The following is a 7,811-nucleotide window of genomic DNA, read 5'->3' on the forward strand; positions in this document are numbered from 1 at the left end:
AACCACCTCACGAAAATGCACTATCTTCTGAGGATTAGCGTGTAGTGTCAGGAAATCCAGGTTGTACGTAGGTCACGTGTCCTCATTTAACGTCTCAAAAGCAGTCCACTGACTGGCACCTACGCGTCCTGCCGGTAACAGAATTCTCCCCTCGGGGGACCCCTAGTCCCCTTTTCACGGCCCCACGGCTGGACTGCAATGGGGGTGACAGACTGAGGGCAATCCCCGGACCCTCCCTTGCCTGACTTCCTCACGGCCCTGCAAGCATCGAGGAGACACCAGGCCCAAAAACGGGTTCCAGATGGTGCCCCAGTACCCAAGTGAGACGAACTTACCTTACAGAAAAGAGGCCTATGGCCCGGGTTCCTCTAGCATCCAAGCAGGTAAGCAATGCAGGGCTCGGCAAAGCACTAGGGACCGAACCAGGGGACCGGCAGTCAGCAGTTCCAGCTCGGGGCCCCTTAGGTTGACCGTCTTCTGACTCAAACTCTGCTTACCACCCGATTCGAGGACCCGTTGCCATCAAATTAAATCCAACCAAAAGGGACTCGCTCCTGCCTGTCCCACACGTAGCAGGCATCCTCCCTAACGAAAGCCAGAGGTGGGGAGGCAGCGGTGAGGCAGCAGGAACTCTTCTTACTGTCTTACTTCAGAGTCCTCGCCTCTCAAAAGGAAGCCTGGCCAAGTCTGAGAACACCGTGGGGGAGTCAGGCGCAGCTCTTGGGCGGGGACCAGGGCGAGGCCAGCCCGGGAACCGCGCGAACGTGCTCGAGGGCAGGCAGCCTCTTCCTTCCCTCCTCTAACTCCTCCCCTGGCATCTCCTCTCTCCACTAACACATCTACCCAATCCTAGTGCCCAGACGTTCAGTCTTGCTCTAGGATTTACAGACAAGGTGACACTTCACCAGAGTAGGAATCCTACGAAAGGGAAATGCTATAAAACCTTAGTCTGTCATGAAAATTTCTGATAATTCAAATCTCACCTTCCCAACGAAAACTGTGTCACGGGTCACATAAGGGCTGAGTCGGCCAGCAAAGGAAACCACCCACTGTGCTTACGCTGTGATCCCCCCCAGCAGGGCCACTCAGCGGGCAAACAGAGGAAGCTACCAACCCTGTCAAGATTAGTCTGGAATTATCTGTGATCTGAATTATGCAGGTCTTCAGAAGAGCAACCCTGACGGACGCCCACGTCCTGTGGATGAATTTCATCCCTAGGCCCCACTACTCCCCCAGGACGATTCCTGTGGCCACCAGACGGTTTCTTCAGCCACGACGCGAGGCTCACCCCGGGCTTCTGGCTGATCCGTCAGCTGACGACACGCTGCCAGACACGCTTCTAACCTGTGGTCGTGCGGGACCAGCCCGTGGCTCGGCCTCCCCTTCTACTTGCTCCAGTCGCACTCGCCTCACAATTCCCCGGGTTCTCTTCCCTTCCTGACACACATAAGGGGTAACCTACGTTTAAGCTCTCTAGTCAGAAACGGCCTTCAGAGCAGCTGGTGAAATGCAGTGGGTCAACCACAATTTCACCATCAAGCACCTAAACTGAAGTATGTCCTCTGCTGCTTCGTTCAGGAGCCAGGTGTGGCCACTTACTAGACTTCAGTGAGGGAGATAAAAGGAAATGGCCCAGGAAGACCTTCCTACCCTGAGAGTGACAGGCTCTGGAAAGGATCTGGGATAAAGACGGAATCCCCTCGACTGCTGGGTGGGGAAAAGGGAGACAGCCCAGCACGCTGACGGCCTTGCCCAAGGTAAGACCCTGGCGAGTGGCAGAGCCCAGACTGAGACTCAAGCCCCGACTACCAAATCCGCAGGCCGACGTAGCGTCGGGCTGCACACGGTATGGAGCACCAGAGTGGGGCACAGGCAGACCAGGAAACGGCGAATTACCTGCTTACCTGTCTGGATCCCCGTTTCTTGCTCTAACTGGTGGTAGAGTTTGTTGGAATAGTCCGCCATCTTCTGCTCAATGGTCAAGTGCCTGGCGGTGCTCAGGATGCCGGCACAGAACCTCGTAGAGCCAGCAGCCAGCCTGCGGGATGCATCCAAAGTGCTATTAGGTAGACCTCGACGTCTGTGAGGGCAACTAGTTCAAAGATCCTCATGATGGCATCGTCTGGCATATCAAAAGATGGAAGCAACCTACATATTCACCGACAAGAGCGGGACTGAACGGTCTGGAGCGCCCCTCTACGATGGGATACTCTACACAGCCATAAAAAAAGGAACGAGAGAAAGCAAATTTTATGCAACAATATGGGACAATCCTAATGAAGAAAGCAAGGGGAGGGACACTGTTTAAGATACGCTACTAACTTGTATAAAAAAAAAAAAGAGAGAGAAAAAAGTAATGAACGAATACCCAGGTACACACATACAAACTGACCGATACAGATTTGCTCATATACGTGGGGAGTATCTGGAACGATACACAAGGAACTTAACTTGCCTCCAGCGAGGGAAACTTCCAGCTAGAAGTCGGGGGTGGGAGGCAGACTTTTCCCTGTACACTCTCTTACAACTTTCAATCTGAATCGTGTAAATGTATTGCCTATTCAGAAATAAATACAACAGACGTGTTAAAGGTCATCCAATTTCTGGTAGGCAATAGAACAGAAAAGGGACATTAGGGGAAAAGTGAAACAACTTGAACAAAGTATGAGCTTCAGTTAGTGGTAGGTATCCACACGGATTCATTGCGTTTAACGGCGATCCCAACCTAAGGTGTTCCTCCTAGGTGCACACAGGTGTGAGGCATAGGGGACCGCTGCGCTACCTTCACGTTTGTTCTAGAAATCTACCACTGCTCTCAAGTACGTGAGTTCAATGAAGGAAAGAAACAGATCAGGCAGGAAGGGCGTAGCCAATTTCATCTCGGCTCCCAGAGGAAGCCCTTGAGCCACAGGGTTGATGTTGCTACTACAACGAAGAGGACAAGACGGTGAGGTGTGCCGTGACCCTGAAATGAAACGCACCCTCTCTAGAGACTTGGTGCGCTGGAGTCGGCCACCTCTCTCCAAGCCAGAAAACACGGGCAGTGCGCATTGCGAAACTGCGTACAGGAGATGTTGCCTTTTCTGTGGTTCTCCTGCTACTTAGTGCCAGTCAGGGTAGCTACTGGCGGGACGATATTACCAGGAGGAGAGGGGATGGGGGGGAGCCCGCACAGCGGGTGCAACGCAGCCCCAAGCCGTGTGCCGTCTGGTCCTTACCTGCCCTGCTCCAAAAGGACAATATCCTTCCACCCCATCTTGGACAGGTGATAGGCCACGGATGTGCCCATGATTCCACCACCACAGATGACCACCTGCGCCTGGGCCGGCAGGGCGACAGAATGCGCCTCGGCAGCCGACGCGCTGCTCCTCCCCGACGACCAGTTCTGCCATCCTCGGCCGGTCCTCTGTCTTCGGGCCACCGACAGCAGCCGGTAAAACATCACGTCTGTCAGCAGCTCGGAGGTGTGCTCTCACTCGGCTAAGGCGGAGATCCCCGACATTCACACTGGACAGGGAGAAAGCAAGCAGACTTCATCCCACTGCACCCAGTGCGCAGGATTACTGAGAGAGAGAGAGGAGGCAACAACGAACGCTAATCATGCTTTCGGCCAACGTCTGAGGCCCTGCGCAGTTCCAGACGCCTTGCCAGCTACGTACAGAGACAGCAGGGGACAGCAAGGAGAAGGTCCCTGCCTTTATGCAACTTTCATTAGAGACACAGAGAGTGAGTGGGGTTTGAGTGTGTGCGAGGGTGCCTCTGGCGGGGGCGGCCCATACACAGATAAAACAAGGAACAAGGCCAATGTGCTGGCATAACTGAAGGCATATGTAAAATAGGATGGTCAGGAAGAAGGTGACATTGGAAAAGAGACCCAGTGGTGACCAGGAATCAGCTGGATGCATCTTCCAGACAGAGGCACAAGCACATGCAAAGGCCCTGAGGGGAGGCAGACCTTGAGCAGTCTGAGCACAGAAGGGAGGCCAGTGTGCCCCCCAGCACGATGAGTGAGGCGGAGAGGACCCAAGACAAGGCTGGAGAGGCAGGCAGAAAGCAACGACACACAGCGCGCGGATGCCATCGTGATGAGCTGGGATTCCGCTCTGAGGGCAAAGGAAAATACTAAAGCAGGGAATGAAATGATCTGATATGCTTTTCCAAGATCAGTCAGGCTCCACGGCAGGGAGTGGACTGGAGGACGAGGGGAAAAACAGGGCTAGGAAGCTACAGCAGTAGTCCTAGAGGGAGGGCACGGGGGCTTAGACCAGGATGGTGGCAGTGGAGTCAGACCCACGACTGGATTGTTCTGGAGGTGAAAGGACAGAACTTACTTGCCAACAACCGGGATGTTAAAATGGGGCAAGGGGAGAAATAAGAATGATGGCAGAGTTTCTGGGTTAAGCTACAGTGTGAAGGGCTAGGGATGGGGAGGGATGGGGCTTTGGAAGGAGACTGAGTGAGAGCGAGGCTGCGAAGGGGCACAGACGCGGGTGCGAAGACAAGCAAACATTCCACTCTGAGGGGTTAAGTGCGAGACGCCTAGCGGGCACCCATGGGAAAAGGCCAAGCAGCAGCGAGACATCCAGGCCTGAAGCTAGGGGAACACACGGGGTACCTGGGGAGCCGGCATGCTGAGGAACAAGAAGAACCCTGAGGCTCCCCAGCAGGTACAGCTTGGGAAAAGAAAGAAAGTCCTGGACAGAGGACAGAGCGCTGGGCAGACTGACAGAGCATCCAGACAAACGGAAGTGGTTCAAGAGACAGAGAAGGAGCCGTGGCGAGGCAGAAAGAGAACCGGGCATCGCTGTCACAGAAGCCAAGAGAGGAAAGGGTTTCAAGAAGCAGTTCACTACGGAGGGTGCCCGGGGGTGCAGCAGGGCGGTGAAGGGTCCGCTGGGACTTGACAACAGAGGTCCTTGGTGTCCCCAAAAAGAACATTCCCAGGGGAGTGCTCGGGATGAAATCTGGACCAGAGCAAGCTCCAAGCGAGGAGATGAGGGAGTGCAGACTGCTCCTTCACATTCTGCTCTGAAGGGAGCAGAAAAACCAGCCAGCAGCAAGAAAAGAACAGGGGACAGAGCAAGGTTCTCCGTCTATAAAGGCGCGGGCCGTGGAGACTGTTTCACTGGTGGCAGGAAGGGCCGGGAAAGAGGTGGGTCCGGAAGGACAGGTGGTGACAAAGAATGAGAGCCTGAAAGAGAAGAGAGAGAGAGAGGACCCAAAACCGCAGTGAGGGACGGCGTGCCTCGTGTCTGCACGGGCCACGGGCTGGAGAGGGAGACTCAAGGTCCAGCAGGCCTCTTCCCGGAAACAGGGGCGGGTTAGTCCAGGTGGGCTTATCCCGCACCCTCGGGTGTCACAGGCTGTGACCAAGCACACGTGTCTATGAGACAACCACCATCATAAGGCAGAGAAGGGAAAGGGTATGGGATCGGGCCAGTGGGGAGAGGGGGGACTTCAGAGGACAGCCCCAGCAGACAGTGCACCCGGCAGCATGCCACTACCAGTCTGGGACCCATGGCAGGCCTCAAATAGCCCAACTCGTCCAAGGCCAAGGTGTGGGTGCCCGTCCATCACACAGGATCTCAGAACGCAGCCCGAGCAGGCCTACGCTGCGTCCCAAGACAAATCCCATCCAAGCAGGGCTGATTACTCAGCCACCTTGCGGTCGTCACCAGGCCTCACACCCTCGGTCCCTGTCCAATGGTCAGAAGCTTCTTCCTGCAACCTCGTCCCCACAGGACCGATTTCTGTCCCCCCTCCCCGTCTCTGCTGTCCTCCCCTCCAGATCTCTCCACCTTGCCCTCCAGAACATCCTTTCCAAAGTTAAGCACCAGGCCCCTCGCCAGGACGCTCTCACTTCGGTCTCCGTGGAGATGCAGCTCTTCCGAGGGAACGGCCACCGCCCCATGGCCAGCCGCCTTCTTCTGAGCTCGCCACCAGGAGGGAGGGTGAGCATCTCCTCCTCCCTTCAGAACTCTTACAGCTGGCTCAGACTTGAAAAGACCTAGCTCCTTCACGGCTCAGGTGCCAGGCACTCTCTCCCCCACCTCGGGGCCCCGGGGCCCCGGCGGGTTCAGCCACAGGCAGATGTCTGTCCACACTCGGGTTCTGAACCCCCAACACTGCTCTTCTCCCAACCTCGGACCCCACCTCCTCTCTTCCTTCCTTCAAAGCAGATAACCCGTCTCATCTCATCCCCTGAAACTCCACCAAAAACCCCACTTGCACCTACAGCCATCTCTCCTTCCCTCAGAGCATCAAAAGTTCATCCCCCCACCAAGTGCCCCGGATCCCTCTCCCTCCTTCCCGGGAACCCAGCTCCATGAACCCAGCTCCTCTGCCACGTACCTTCGGTGCTCCCCCCTGACCCTCAGCGTTTTCATACGTTCAAGTCCTCCCAACCCACTGAAGAAGTGGAACAAAAGCTCCGTAACTGTCTTCGAGTAGCGATTTTTCATTTTAAAAATCCTCAATTATAAAGAATATGGTCTTGGCAAAAAACACAAACATAGGAGGAAATTATGATTTCCCATCAGGGCGCCTGGGTGGCTCAGTTGGCCGAGCGTCCGACTCTTGCCTTCGGTGCAGGTCATGGTCTCGGTGTCTCGGTGTCGGGGGATCGAGCCCCACGTCGGGATTCTCTCTCTCCCTCTACCCCTCCCCCACTCACAGGTGCTCTCTCTCTCTCTTCCTCTCTCTCAAGCAAATAAAATGTTAAAAAACGACGATTTCCCATCACACCAAATAAGCAGCCCCGATGTGCTGCCCCGCTGTCCACCTGAGTGCCACCGCCTGTCCTGTGTCCTCCTTTCCTTACTCCTTAGTGACTGCAGAGTCTAGCGGCGGTCAGCCCAGAACTGACTCTCCCTGTGAGCTCACAACCTGCCTTTTCACTTGACAAATACCTTCAGGAGAGAGCTTCCTACATGACCTGTCCCTTTTCCCCGTTTCCAGTCTGTCCTGAACCCAACGCGGCTGGGCTTCTGTCCCGCCAGGCCAGGAACGCTGCTCTCATCAAGAAGGCTCACGTTGCCAACTTCCGGGGACCCCGGCCCCACCTCACATCCTCCACAGCACTTCATGTCACCCATCGCTCCTGCTACTCATGCCCTCTTTCCTGGTGTTATTCTGACTCCTACTACCCCGGCCACGTCTTCGCTGGCTTCTCTCCCCTGCCCGTCCTTCTGAGTCCACGTCCCTCACGGCGCCCCGGGAGCGGCTTCTCCCCTCGGCCCGCGCCTCTCCAGGGGGATTTCACTGCCTACCGTGACGGATGGCCCACCCCACAGCGGTCCCGACCTTCCATCTGCACCTCTAGAGGAACAACGGCCGTGTCCACCTGGGCTCCCGTATGGCAAGCTGGGCACATCCAACAGGGAAACCCGTCCTCCTCAATCTCCAAACCTGCTCCACTGCTGGGTCCCCCACTGACAGCACATACGAGAACCCTGGGCGTTACGCTGGGTTCCTCCTTTCTCGTCTCCTCTATGCAGCCAACCAGCAAGGACTAACGCCTCCACAAGCTACACTTCCCTCAGATGGATCCACTTCTCCCCATCCCCACACAGCTACCTTGCTCACATTACTGCAGAGCTTCCTGACGGGGCTTCTGCACACCGTTCTCCCCACATCCGACAGTCCTGACACCGGCCTCTGAGCCACTCTTCTCAAGTGAAAAGCTTGTCTCACACCCCTGCTTTAAACTCACCCATGACTTTCTGCTGTTCTCAGAAAAAGGCAATCTCGGGGCGCCTGGGTGGCACAGCGGTTAAGCGTCTGCCTTCGGCTCAGGGCGTGATCCCGGCGTT

General features: G+C 55.9%; 1 long non-coding RNA gene across 1 annotated transcript; it reads right to left on the reverse strand.

Moving 5' to 3' along the window:
- Nucleotides 1-9: 9 nt before the first annotated feature.
- On the reverse strand, nt 10-7,722 carry LOC117797985. Its single transcript, XR_004622773.1, has 3 exons — nt 3,219-7,722; nt 1,905-2,038; nt 10-585 (listed from the first exon to the last, which is right to left on the reverse strand). It is a non-coding gene; the product is annotated as an uncharacterized LOC117797985 (long non-coding RNA).
- Nucleotides 7,723-7,811: the final 89 nt, after the last annotated feature.

The sequence above is a fragment of the Ailuropoda melanoleuca genome, unplaced genomic scaffold, assembly GCF_002007445.2.
Source record: "Ailuropoda melanoleuca isolate Jingjing unplaced genomic scaffold, ASM200744v2 unplaced-scaffold2124, whole genome shotgun sequence".
NCBI lineage: Eukaryota > Metazoa > Chordata > Mammalia > Carnivora > Ursidae > Ailuropoda > Ailuropoda melanoleuca.